The following is a 16,310-nucleotide window of genomic DNA, read 5'->3' as shown; positions in this document are numbered from 1 at the left end:
TATATATATATATATATATATATATATATATATATATATATATATATACATATATATATACATATATATATATATATATATATATATATATATTTCTAATTATCTCAGAATAAAATATTTATCATAGACAAATAACATACGACAAAATATCCCACGGCAAAATATTTAAATATATAGAGACTTATTTTAAAAACGAAAGATACGTTTGTTATATTAAATTATATATTATTGTAATTTGCAAAATTATACATGAAGGTTTAAACACAATTTTGATGCTTGCCAAACATGAGACAATCATTAGGTGGTCAACACTAGATTTTTTTTGTAATTGAAGGGCAACGAAAACACACATTAGAAAAAAGGTAGCTCCGCTATTTGGTGGTTAAGATTGGTTATAATGGAGAACTAATTCTATCTTTGTGAGCTAGACAACTGTTATTAAAAGTTTATGTTGTGTTATGTTTGTGGTGATAATGCAATAAAATATAATTTAACGTTACGAAACTGATGACCATCTAAATGATACAAAATTTTATTTCATGTATTTTGAACTATAATGCTTTATCGTTAAATTAGATCATTTTATTTAATTTATACATTTTCTATGTAAAATATGTTTTGTTTTTTACTTTGTATATTAAAATTCTTTTAAAAATATTTTTAATTTAATTGGTAGTTGTATTGGAAATGGACATACGCTGTTCCCTTGTCATATATATTTATAGTTACATTAAATTAAACTAAATTTCGTATAAAAATATATTTCCTTATGATACACGTCTTAAATAACTTGATAACAAAATATCTTGTATTTTTTTTTTATAGCACTCTGCGTTCCGTTATCAACTCCATTAATAGAAACCCGAAACGCTTCATCACCCTTGGTAAATATATTTAGATTGTATACTGTCGTACTTACTAAGATCAATATTTTCTTCATCAAACATATTCATAGGTATCTGAATGCATTTCAGTATATTATGCTAGACGACCTAGTTTACATTTCGGAAATGGTCTGTCAACAGCACTGTACAACACAAACCAATATCCCATATGCTCGCCCAAGAATTTATAGTTTTTTTTAACCAAAATTACATCTACATCTACATCTACATCTACATCTACATCTACATCTACATCTACATCTACATCTACATCTACATCTACATCTACATCTACATCTACATCTACATCTACATCTACATCTACATCTACATCTACATCTACATCTACATCTACATCTACATCTACATCTACATCTACATCTACATCTACATCTACATCTACATCTACATCCACATCTACATCCACATCCACATCCACATCCACATCCACATCCACATCCACATCTACATCTACATCTACATCTACATCTACATCTACATCTACATCTACATCTACATCTACATCTACATCTACATCTACATCTACATCTACATCTACATCTACATCTACATCTACATCTACATCTACATCTACATCTACATCTACATCTACATCTACATCTACATCTACATCTACATCTACATCTACATCTACATCTACATCTACATCTACATCTACATCTACATCTACATCTACATCTACATCTACATCTACATCTACATCTACATCTACATCTACATCTACATCTACATCTACATCTACATCTACATCTACATCTACATCTACATCTACATCTACATCTACATCTACATCTACATCTACATCTACATCTACATCTACATCTACATCTACATCTACATCTACATCTACATCTACATCTACATCTACATCTACATCTACATCTACATCTACATCTACATCTACATCTACATCTACATCTACATCTACATCTACATCTACATCTACATCTACATCTACATCTACATCTACATCTACATCTACATCTACATCTACATCTACATCTACATCTACATCTACATCTACATCTACATCTACATCTACATCTACATCTACATCTACATCTACATCTACATCTACATCTACATCTACATCTACATCTACATCTACATCTACATCTACATCTACATCTACATCTACATCTACATCTACATCTACATCTACATCTACATCTACATCTACATCTACATCTACATCTACATCTACATCTACATCTACATCTACATCTACATCTACATCTACATCTACATCTACATCTACATCTACATCTACATCTACATCTACATCTACATCTACATCTACATTAACATCTACATCTACATCTACATCTACATCTACATCTACATCTACATCTACATCTACATCTACATCTACATCTACATCTACATCTACATCTACATCTACATCTACATCTACATCTACATCTACATCTACATCTACATCTACATCTACATCTACATCTACATCTACATCTACATCTACATCTACATCTACATCTACATCTACATCTACATCTACATCTACATCTACATCTACATCTACATCTACATCTACATCTACATCTACATCTACATCTACATCTACATCTACATCTACATCTACATCTACATCTACATCTACATCTACATCTACATCTACATCTACATCTACATCTACATCTACATCTACATCTACATCTACATCTACATCTACATCTACATCTACATCTACATCTACATCTACATCTACATCTACATCTACATCTACATCTACATCTACATCTACATCTACATCTACATCTACATCTACATCTACATCTACATCTACATCTACATCTACATCTACATCTACATCTACATCTACATCTACATCTACATCTACATCTACATCTACATCTACATCTACATCTACATCTACATCTACATCTACATCTACATCTACATCTACATCTACATCTACATCTACATCTACATCTACATCTACATCTACATCTACATCTACATCTACATCTACATCTACATCTACATCTACATCTACATCTACATCTACATCTACATCTACATCTACATCTACATCTACATCTACATCTACATCTACATCTACATCTACATCTACATCTACATCTACATCTACATCTACATCTACATCTACATCTACATCTACATCTACATCTACATCTACATCTACATCTACATCTACATCTACATCTACATCTACATCTACATCTACATCTACATCTACATCTACATCTACATCTACATCTACATCTACATCTACATCTACATCTACATCTACATCTACATCTACATCTACATCTACATCTACATCTACATCTACATCTACATCTACATCTACATCTACATCTACATCTACATCTACATCTACATCTACATCTACATCTACATCTACATCTACATCTACATCTACATCTACATCTACATCTACATCTACATCTACATCTACATCTACATCTACATCTACATCTACATCTACATCTACATCTACATCTACATCTACATCTACATCTACATCTACATCTACATCTACATCTACATCTACATCTACATCTACATCTACATCTACATCTACATCTACATCTACATCTACATCTACATCTACATCTACATCTACATCTACATCTACATCTACATCTACATCTACATCTACATCTACATCTACATCTACATCTACATCTACATCTACATCTACATCTACATCTACATCTACATCTACATCTACATCTACATCTACATCTACATCTACATCTACATCTACATCTACATCTACATCTACATCTACATCTACATCTACATCTACATCTACATCTACATCTACATCTACATCTACATCTACATCTACATCTACATCTACATCTACATCTACATCTACATCTACATCTACATCTACATCTACATCTACATCTACATCTACATCTACATCTACATCTACATCTACATCTACATCTACATCTACATCTACATCTACATCTACATCTACATCTACATCTACATCTACATCTACATCTACATCTACATCTACATCTACATCTACATCTACATCTACATCTACATCTACATCTACATCTACATCTACATCTACATCTACATCTACATCTACATCTACATCTACATCTACATCTACATCTACATCTACATCTACATCTACATCTACATCTACATCTACATCTACATCTACATCTACATCTACATCTACATCTACATCTACATCTACATCTACATCTACATCTACATCTACATCTACATCTACATCTACATCTACATCTACATCTACATCTACATCTACATCTACATCTACATCTACATCTACATCTACATCTACATCTACATCTACATCTACATCTACATCTACATCTACATCTACATCTACATCTACATCTACATCTACATCTACATCTACATCTACATCTACATCTACATCTACATCTACATCTACATCTACATCTACATCTACATCTACATCTACATCTACATCTACATCTACATCTACATCTACATCTACATCTACATCTACATCTACATCTACATCTACATCTACATCTACATCTACATCTACATCTACATCTACATCTACATCTACATCTACATCTACATCTACATCTACATCTACATCTACATCTACATCTACATCTACATCTACATCTACATCTACATCTACATCTACATCTACATCTACATCTACATCTACATCTACATCTACATCTACATCTACATCTACATCTACATCTACATCTACATCTACATCTACATCTACATCTACATCTACATCTACATCTACATCTACATCTACATCTACATCTACATCTACATCTACATCTACATCTACATCTACATCTACATCTACATCTACATCTACATCTACATCTACATCTACATCTACATCTACATCTACATCTACATCTACATCTACATCTACATCTACATCTACATCTACATCTACATCTACATCTACATCTACATCTACATCTACATCTACATCTACATCTACATCTACATCTACATCTACATCTACATCTTCATCTACATCTACATCTACATCTACATCTACGTCTACGTCTGCGTCTGCATCTGCATCTGCATCTGCGTCTGTATCTGTGTCTACATAAAACATGTTTTTCGTACAAATGTGTTGCTACATGAATGCTACTCAGCTTGTAGGGCAGAACATTGCTTCGCTTTCCAGTTTGGAGATGGTGTGTGTACAACGAAGCTCTATGTTGGCGATGTTGTAAATGTCAGTCAAAATGTACTTGGATATTCCGTTTTCTCATGCTACAATGATAGTAGTAAGTTTTTCCTTGTGTATATTGGTTTAGCTAAGCGTAATGTAAAAACCGAAACTGGCATGACCTAACTATACCTAACCCGAGCCAACCTGACATGACCTGACGAACCTAACTTAACGTAATCTTACAAGTACCCGTAGCAACCATCTCTTAAATGAGTATAAATTGTCAATCTTGGTGTACAATGCAAGGCCTCGTGGAGTCTTAGACTAAGCAAAGTGTTCTGGTGCTCGATCTGGCACTTCCCGGAGCCACAGGTGCTACAAATTTGGCGGGCCCCTGCTTTTAGCCGACAGAACACGGAGGCCGGTGCCGGTCAGCCGCCGGTCAGCCGCAATGTCCACGATGAGGGGATCAAAACTTACCTCATCTGACCGGAGTCTTATATGAGCTATACATCGAAAAGAAATTACCACGCAGGAAACTCTTTATAACTCCTGAGGTCGTAGACCAACTATCGAAGGGTAGCAAAAAAAAAATATGATAAATTCTGTAGATCTCCGGAACGGCTTTAGAAGTTACCTGTCCAAATTCCTTATATAAACATTATTAATTTGGTGAAAAACTATGACTATTTCTAAAACAATGTTTAGTATCTTTGGCTCTGTACATCTGGCTATTTTAAAAAAAAAAACTGGATAAATGAATCGGCTTTAAGGATAAATTATCGATCAGCCTCTGTTCGCACGGCGAGGGATATCAAGTGACCACTAGTGAAATTCTCCTTTTATTGGCTATATCGAAAAAAATAATTGCCGAACGACCCCCCCCCCCCCCCGCCTTGATATTTACTGAGGTTGTAGAAAAACTCCAGGAGATGTTAGAAAAGACTCGCCATACCTGGGAAATAGCTGTAAATTGAGCAAAACTGACAAGTAGTATTTCCCAATATAATCATTGTAATTTTTATGAAAAACAGTGCAATTTTAACAGAGTTTTTAGGTCACTTAACCTCTGTACATATGGCTATATTCTTGCGTGTACTTCGGCAGATAGCTAGGCCGTATGGAACAAGGGTCGAGTGAAATTATCCGTATATGAGTTATATATAAATTAAATAATTGCCGAACGACCTCCTCACCCACCCCCCCCCCCTGATGTTTTGCGAGGTTGTAGATCAATCTTAGAGGGTAAAAAAAACAATCTTTATGCCCATTGAAAAAATCCGTTAGGGCCGTTAATTTGTCCAGACGCCGAGTTTTCTTATATATGCATACCTATGTTTTTTTAAAAAAAAAGTAAACAAAGATTACGTCAATGGAGGTAACATTCTAATGTAATTCTTTTTCAGAACATTTTATACCATTTAAAAATAAACAGGAAATGACGTAGTATATCATTCGTTCTAGTAAAAAAATTAATTAAGCTGTAAATTAAATTATGTATCGTAACTAAATGTAGAAATTGATACTAAAAGTCAATGTCATATAAATTGTGAGTTATACTATTAAAGGACCCTCTGTAGTTCTAATTACCTTTTAAGTAATAAATTGCGAAAATTATATCAATTTCCCTAAAATTAGCATGATGGTTTAAACTTAAGCACTCCACATACCTGCCAATCATTAATTAATTAATTAACCATTCATATTCTCAAATGTTTTTTTTTAAAAAAGAGGGCTTGAACTCGAGACTTTTTTTTCGAATTTATCAACCATGAGCTTTTGCCGACTCGACCACGCCTCCATCACAATTAAGGATACGTTTCAACTGGTATTGAGGCCATTGACTCCGATTACAGCCTGCTTTTCTTTTTGGATTTGCTTCCATAGCCTTTGTCCAACCAAGAACAAGCTACAAGGCAGCAGTTGTTTGATTTTGGAGTTGTCTCTCCTAGAGTGGCTGTCCCGAACTAACGAGCCTCATCTGCCCGAGGGTTCGAACTCGAGACATTTTGGATTAGCAACCATGAGCTTTACCGACTCGACCACGCAGACCCAGAGTTTAATCAAAAGTGATTAAAAGCAAAGTGCAAATAAGAGTACTCGACTCTGGCTGCGTTAATTTAAAGCCTATTGGTGTGTTACTAGAATACATAGTAAATATTTACATGGCCTATTATATAAGATACCATTTCTTCGCTTGATCTTTTACATAATGAATCAAATAAAATCATTGTGTGTGCATTTAAAATGTAATTTATTTCTCAATGTAGCACAATGCACTTTGAAAATCCCTGACGTTAATTATATGGTCAATGCGCCGGATCACGAGGTAAAAGAAGAATCTTTTTGATATTCATGTAAATCATATTTTCATATAAAATTTGATATTTAAAAACTTTATTTTAAATGGTAATAGCAGAACACTGTATAGAGAAATGAAAGAATATAATATCTAATCAATCAATGTCAGTTAATTATTTTGAATACCAAAATAAATGATTTTTTTAAAGAATATTTTGAGGTTTTATGTTTAACTTATTTTCCAATTGATTACCAATTATACTTGTACAATTTTCCGTTGCTTGCCTTTTGTTTGTTATTTTTTTTGTAGATTGTGTTTAGTCCAGCACAACTATTTATTTCTTATTTCACTCCGATCCTGACCTCTGGAAGCTCGTTGACAATGGTTGACATAACGGAGCCGCAAAACAAGCTGAAACCAATACTTAATTGTGATCGAGGGAATCTCTTCCAACATTAAAAATTAAGAACGAAAAAGAAAAAAACACCTGATGCCGTTCCCTTTTCCTATTCGTTTTTAATTGTATTTTGGACGGGATTTCCTCCAACATAACTACGTTTTGACTCGGACTTCAACCTACTTTTTGTTTGATTTTGTAGTTTATATTATATATTATATTATATTATATATATATATATATATATATATATATATATATATATATATATATATATATATATATATATATATATATATATATATATATATATAAGTCCCTTTTTGTGTTAAACTATTTTGGTTTGGCTTTAACATCAAGTGACTTCACTAAGCCGGTGACATATTTTAGTTTTCTTTGAAAATGAAGTCCTCTGTTTTTACTTTTATAATTAAAGATTTGTTTTACGACAGAATATATAAATAGATTAATTCAAGTTTTTAAAAGAAATTTGTGTTTAACAGTTTCGGAAAAAAGAAAATTATTCTCTACATAAGTACGTATATTACAGCTCTACACATAGTGCAGATGCTCACATGTAACTGAACAGACTATACCAATACAAACTTGTAGACAAATGTGACTTTAGAAATATATATATATATATATATATATATATATATATATATATATATATATATATATAAATATATATATATATATATATATATATATATATATATATATATATATATATATATATATATATATATATATATATATATATATATATATATATATATATATATATATTTATATATATATATACCATGTACGTGTAGTCTTGAGTTATCTTACCTTCAGTTGAAAATGTTAATCTTAGCTTCACAATGTATGCGAACGAGTTGACGAGAATCCTTCCATCATATTGTTGACATGGATTAAAAACGTGCTTTTTTAGATTTTGCAATCAAATCGACCGGAAAAAATAATGAAAAATAAATACTTTAGCCTCAAAATAAATAAGATATTTAATATTTTTAGAATCAATGTTATAAAACTTGTAAATCCAGAGAAATGGAAAATAATTTGTTGAGTTTAAGGCTACATTTCTATTTATTTTTATCAAGCATAAGTTATAACCCGACGTTCACTTTCGTAAGACAAACATTGATTGGCTGTACAGGAATTCCGCGATCTTTATTTATTTGTTTACAAAAGTTTGCAGATAAAGTTTTTTAATTAACAATGCAAAAGTTTTTAAATAACAATGTAAATTTAAACCATATTTCTTAGTTTTCCCTTTTTTTTCGCTTACAATGTGTACAATAAAATGTCTGCTAGCCTATCGAATAGCAGGATGTCATTGTGTATGTCGCCATTACACTTAAAAACCAAACTTTTTACCTTTTTTTTTTAAAAAAAATTAGTTACCGAAAAAAATTAAAAACATCAAATACATCCAATCTGTAGTAAAGTCTGAAAAAAAACCAAACAGACAGGATTTTATATTCATATTAATTTTAACTACGCCGTGTATGATTTTTTAAATATTTAATGGGCCTCTCGAATACCTTTCGGCCTCCATTAATTGAACACTTAATCGATTGTAGATACGATTTTGCTCTTTTTCTGCAGACTTGCTTTACCACTTGCTTTAACGATCCCGAGTGTATCGGCTATCTTTATATGCCCGGCATGTGTATGCTCACTGCTCCAGGTGGAACCACAGTTGACATAAACAACTTTCCGGTTAATACATTTGTCACTCTGGATTGTGATAAATGTGAGTGTTATTTGCGCAAATAGTATCTATCATAATATTAACAAAAGTTGTTTTTAGTTTTAAAACATGAACGCATTACGAACTGTTTTGATTAAATGAAAAATATTATTTCGAATGTAACCCCTTTAAAAATTTTAAGCGTATGTTTTAAAGGTTTCGAGAATTATGTACTGATCTTAAATGAAAATTGTGTTTTACCACAGAAAAAGCAGTTGGAGAAAAGTCTACACCAAAAGCAACAAAGTACTGCGGACTGACGGAATGTGTAAAAATAACTTAGTTGACTTGTCTTCCTATTCAAAACAATTGAATAAACCCCAACATTCTAAACGTAGTGTCCTATTTATTGTCTGTAAGTCAGTAAGACTCTTGATAATATAAATTCGTATAAGTCATATGACGGCGTGTGTTCTGAAAGAATAATATATAATGTTAAATGCACAAATTATATAGTACAAAATGTAAGTAGTATATTAGGTCCCTTTTGGACCGCAGGCGCCGCAGGTACAACGAGATATAGTAAAATACTCTAGGCGCAGGAGCAGACCGAAGGTACAATGACATAGTAAAATACTCCGGAGGGGGATAGGGATGGGGATGGGGAGGAGGCGCAGGCGCAGGGGGATGGGGATGGGGATGGGGATGGGGTGGAGGCGCAGGCGCAGGCGCAGGGGGATGGGGATGGGGAGTAGGTCAGTAGGTCAGTGGGTCAGGTGAGGGGTTGACCTTGTCACGTAATCACCATCGGTGACCTAGTTACGTAATTTTATTATTTGTTTTTATTAATTTGTTTGTTGTTTTTAATTAGTTTGTTTTTAATTATTTTTATTTAGTTTAATTTTTAATTAGTTTGCATTCAAGTTTTTATTCAACTAGTTACGTAATTTGATTATTTGCTTGTTTTTAATTATTTTTTAATTATTTGTTACCAAAATTTAAAAAAGGCTAATTTCTAAACCTATTGCTATGATAATTAGCATATTATAGTAATGACTAAAAGAGTTAAGTCTAAAGATTAAAAAAAATGGCTGAAAATTTCCCGCAGTTGCTATACATACATACGGACAAAATTGTAAAACTATGGTTTTCCAACTCAGAAAGGTGTAATACGACGAGATTTGTGAAAGTATCGATTTCGATTTTTTTTTGCACGATCACAATACTTCCTCTATATTTCGTATGCCAGAAAGTAAAAATAAGGTACATCACCACAGATTACAGCGATAATCCCAGCGTGGACTGCCACTACACTGGCTTGATGCGAAGCTAGGTAGCTTGCACTATGAAGAATGTGAGAGATACTTCGTGTAATGTCGATATCAAGGATAGTTTTATGTTTATGTATATGAGAATAGTAGTTGAATAAATATTGAACAAGAAAATAATAGGCATTGTGTGATGGGAATGCACGTGGTAGTTGTATGCTTTCAATGGTAGTAGATCACGTGATTAAACACGACACTCTCACAGTCATGTATAAATTTGTCATGAAGTCCATATAGGTCTTTGTGCTAAATTTCTCTTTTGCACATTTTTCGTTGTGTTTTTTCTGTTTGCGCTTTTTTCCGTTTGCGCTTTTTTGTGTGCGCTTTTTTCTGTTTGCACTTTTTTCCGTTTGCGCTTTTTTCTGTTTGCGCTTTTTTCCGTTTGCGCTTTTTTCTGTTTGCGGATGAAACAGGGAAACTGAAAACTATTTAATTTTTAAAAAGATAAGTAAACTGAAAATGATAAAGATGGCAGAGAACACAAGGTTGTCAGTTAAAGGGTGTGACAGGGGGTGAGGGTGGGTTTAAATATGGGTACGTCTCAATTATAAAATACTACCGGATGCACATCTGGCAGGAAAGCGGGGGCTTGACTCACAATTGTTGACACAAAACTTAGTGTTTGTAGATATAAAAACTGCGTAGGTGGTTAAATATAGATGTAGAGCCAGAAACCTATAGTAGTCATTTTAGATAGTCAGAAAAGAAAGACCAATAATTATTTATTTTCTTATTCGCATGGTCGTGTTTTAATGTGTATCTTTTTGCTACTTCAAGCAAGGAAATTAAAAACTACTTTATTAACTGATTTCTTTACAAAGAAAAGTAAAACTGAAAATGATAAAAATAAAGATGGTACTATTGCTTCTCAAACTACATTACATCAAGAAATTTCCATAAATTCAGCACCTTTGACTGTTTCTTATGCAAATCATATCGGCAATTTTATCAAATGAGTTATAACAGACGATACACGGTTGTATTTATTAGAAAACATCTGGCGTCCTGATGAACTTTTTAAATTTCCAGCAAGCGGACAAAGAAATGTAAAGTCAATATTCGTGGTTACTTAGGTGGAACTGGTTGACTTATTCCAAATTACTTGATGGCGCATTTTGCAAATATTGTGTTTTGTTTAGTTTGAATTATGGTGGTGTAGGTAGTCAGCCTTTAGGTAAGTTATCAAAAATTCAATTTTCGAACTGGACAAAGGCAACTGACAAGTTTAATGAGCACCAGCATAAAAGAGCAATTTTACTTTCCCAAAATCGTAAATCGGTTATGGAGAAATAAATAGAAACTACAAACATTGCCTTGAACTCATCATTAAGTCAACAAATTCTAGTAAATCGTTTAAGGTTAGCGCCCATAATAGAAACTATATTTTTTGCGTCCGACAAGGTCTTAGGGGGGCAAGGGATTTCTTAAATTTTCAGTTGGAGGATCCTGATAAAAATGATGGAAATTTGTGAGCTCTTTTTAGATACAAAGCCATGGGTGAAGACAAAACACTTAAACATCATCTAGAAAATTCTTCAAAACATGCAAGATACTTAAGTCCCACCATTCAAAATGAAGTGATAAATGTGTGCAATAAATTAATTGTTCAAAAGATTGTTGCGTAAATTACTTCTGTCAAATTGTTTTCTGTCTTAGCCGATGAAACTAGTGATATAGCTGGTATGGAGCAATTTTCGTTATGTGTTCGCTACTATGATAACGACATAAAGAAAATAAGGGAGGATGTTCTACAGTTTCTAGGTGTAACTGATCTAACAGGCAAAGGACTTTCAAATGTTTTAATGGACACTCTAGCAAATTTAAACATAGACGGTAATTTTATGATTGGTCAAGGATATGATGGAGCCGCTGCAATGCGTGGTCGACTGCATGGGGCGCAGCAATATGTTTGCTGAGAAATTTGCTTTACTTGCATTGCGCATATCACAGCCTAAATCTAGCACTTTCTGATGCCTACGAACTACCAGCTGTGAGAAACTGTATGGGAATCCTTAATAGCATATACAACTTTTTTAACACACCAAAACGACAATCTGTGCTTGCAAATTTAATAGAGAAATTAACACCTAAAGCATCACCATCTCGACATAAACGATTGTGCGCAAGCAGATGGATTGAACGTCATGAGTCTGTCAACGTTTTTATACAGCATCAAAAAGCAACTGTTGATGCACTGGAAATTATGTCATCCTGGCACGATACAACAACTTCTTCAACAGCGGTTCAACTTTTAGAAGCAATTAGGAGTCTTGAGTTTCAAGTTTCTCTTAGAGTTATCTCAAAAATCTTTGCAATAACACTTCCTGTCAGCAGAATACTCCAAACAGAAAACTTCGATCTATCTGCGGCTCTAAAATTTACAGAAGATTCAAGTAGCCTACTAGTGAATATGCGGAAGGATGCTGAATCAGAATTTACTACCGTATTTAATGAAGTCAAAGACATTTGTGAGGACTTCGGCATAGATATACTTATTCCACGTCGAGCTGGAAAACAAATTCAAAGCTGCAATGTGATGGCAAATACGCCTGAAGAGTATTACAGAATAGCTGTATTTATTCCTTTCCTTGATTCGGTTATATGTCAAATAGGAGACAGATTGCTAAAACATAAATCTGTTGTGGGAGGTTTTATGTGTCTTTTGCCCAATGACTCGGGTTTTACCAAAGTACAGGAAAAGAATGCCATAACACTTATGCAAAAATATGAACGTTTGTTAACAGCAGTGTCATCGATGAAAGCATTGGAGAACTGAAACTGTGGTGGCGCCACATTATTACAAGTGGAAATGTACCGCAAAATGTTCATCAAGCTTTTTTAAGTGCGACTTAAAATGAGACGATCCTGGCTACGCCACTGGTTCTGCTGTGAACTATACGCAGGATATTGATAAGGGTCTTAGGTGCTTTGACCACAGGTGCTTTGACCATAGGGGGTTTGACCGTATGGTGTTTGACCACAGCGGAGCTTTGACCATGGGGGGTTTGACCATAGGGGGTTTATTCACAGCGGGGATTTGACCACAGATGGGTCAAAGGTCCGCGCACCTTGATAAGATCATGAGACACGCATACTCAATACATCAATGGGAAAGTCTTGAGCGGAAGACAGCTGTGTTGTTGAAGTGTTTGTCAAGGAAGTATTCAAGGATGAATAAAAACATATTGTTGTATTCATGATACCTTGTGATACTTTTGTTGGTGTCTTTGTTATTGGGATAGAATCTTAAAATTAACAAATCAGACGTAGTAAAAAGCTTTTTTGTAATTGTCGCCATACATGAAGTATAAAGGAAATGTTGTGCTTTCGAGATTTAAATCGAGATTTTCACAAATCTACACGTTTTAAACATCACTGATTCGGAAAAAAAAAAACATAATTTTGCAATTTTGTCCATAAGTATGTGTGTTTGTAAACACGATAACTTGAGTACCGTTTCAGTTATGGTGACGAAATTCCATATATATGTACTATCTTACATCTGTAGTTCTCTATATTTCATATATAAGTACAATATATCATTCTCTGGGTTCTGTCAAATAGTTACAAGCAAAATATTGAACACTTTTACCGAACCGGCACATTTCAAAATTTTACGACTCGAAAACAAATTAGACGTAAAATGTTAATTAATTATATGATTTAAAAACATTAATCAATGCTTTCTCCATAAAGTATGCCTACCTTTTAAGCTCAATATTGAACACACATTTTTTTACTGTTCATTTGGTTCGCAGTTGGTTTTCCTACTTGATAAATCCCGACCTAGCGATGTGAATGTTCAATCAATAGATATTGTAATGACATGCGCACTTGAGCTTCAGAAGCCACGGTGTGTAGACATGAATGAGACGGTGAATTGTGGTGATTGATCTCATAAGTCATGTTGTGATAAGTCATTGAAAGGGTTAGGCGTACACCTGGTGTGTGTAGTATCATTATTAGCTCACATAGGCGTGTATGTTGTAAACGGACCATGATCATCAACCTGATTTATGTAGAACACGTGTAGACTATAGGGACGCAACCACGCCTCTGCATCGTACTCGGTTATGTGCGATTCTTCAAATTAGGGCCCACGGGTGCTTCTGCCCGACCATTTCAATGTTTATTTTGGCCTTCCAATCTCCTCTTTCTTTGGGGATTCCAACCTAGTGTCTGTCTAGTAATGTGGCTGCTTGGTTTACGCATGGTATGTCCAATCCATCCATATTTGCCCTTTACCCCATTTGTACTTTTGTATTTAATCACCTCAAAAGAATACACGTTATTTAATGCAAGCTATGTTTTTTTTTTCTAAACGGAGTCGTTTTAAAACGAAAGTTTTTTTTTTCCACTACAGCACATATAATGAATATAATAATTCACTATATAAGTAAAATATTTAATTTTCTGCTTTCGGTCAAATTTTAAATAATTTCTGTTGACTGGAAGTAGTAATTTGCGCTATTTCCGATTTCTAAAAAAACGCTGATGAATGTATAAAGTACTAATAATATTCCACACTATTATGTACATATTGTTTGACGTTCAATTTGACGTTCAATTCATTTTTTTACGAGATTCTATTCTATTTAAAATGTTTAAGTAATTAATAAGAGATTTAAAATCATGTCTTTATCACAAGTTGCTATCCCTGTAGTGTTATTTAAGAATATTCGAGAAAGATAAGGGGAGATCACTCCCGGTTTATTTTTAAAAGTAGGCTAAAGAAATGCGCGCTGCTCTTTTTATTAAAAAAAAAAAAAACTATTTTGGTAAGTGGCGTCAACCCTGGAATTTTATTGAAAACAAATTTAAATCAAGTGATTTGATTGGCTGAGGAATCTATGTATACTTCATACATCAGCAAAGATGCGTCACTTTTACAGTTGCCTGGCTGTTTGTAACAACTCTGTTGATTTTCTGTGGTGAGTTCATTTCGCTTTAGACTTCGATGTTCAATGATGCTATGTTATTATACGTTTAAAATATAATTTCTATATCGTTCAAACTATTTATTTGAATAAAAACCTTAAAAATATTTATTGAAAAAGAATACTGTAACAATTAAAACATGTAGTTGTTTTTTTTTCATTAGATTTTTGTAAGTATTTTAAAAATATAGGAAAATTAGAATACCCTTCTTAAAAATGACCTACAGTAATTCAAGTGCACTTCTAACCTACAGCGTTTTAAATGATGATTATGAGGGTTTGAAGGAAAACTGTATTAGTAATAATTCTTATTAAAATATTGCCAAAGAAATTTAGCTGTCGAAAATGTTTGACAACTACTGAAATGACTCGAAAACACGAAACAATAGCAATCTTCGTCCACAGTTCCTTTAAAGCACTGCCCCTCCTCCATTTAGTGGCGTCGCTAGGTCGGGTGTCACCCGGTGCGGTAACTCATGGTTCATGGTGTAACATCCCCCCATACCAAAGGAACAAAGCATATGATATATATATATATATATATTTAAAAAGTTCACAGTTAATAGTAAATAGA

At 33.2% G+C, this 16,310-nt stretch overlaps 1 long non-coding RNA gene across 1 annotated transcript; it reads left to right on the top strand.

Moving 5' to 3' along the window:
* Window positions 1-5,044: 5,044 nt before the first annotated feature.
* Window positions 5,045-9,795, top strand: LOC131943965 (uncharacterized). Its single transcript, XR_009386984.1, has 4 exons — window positions 5,045-5,185; window positions 7,341-7,399; window positions 9,387-9,534; window positions 9,738-9,795. It is a non-coding gene; the product is annotated as an uncharacterized LOC131943965 (long non-coding RNA).
* The last annotated feature ends 6,515 nt before the right edge of the window (window positions 9,796-16,310 follow it).

This window comes from Physella acuta, unplaced genomic scaffold (assembly GCF_028476545.2).
Source record: "Physella acuta isolate Inbredline_101_S28 unplaced genomic scaffold, ASM2847654v3 ptg000007l, whole genome shotgun sequence".
In the NCBI taxonomy this organism is placed as follows: domain Eukaryota; kingdom Metazoa; phylum Mollusca; class Gastropoda; family Physidae; genus Physella; species Physella acuta.
The sequence above is the reverse complement of the archived record's forward strand: the minus strand, read 5'-3'. Positions and strand labels throughout refer to the sequence as shown.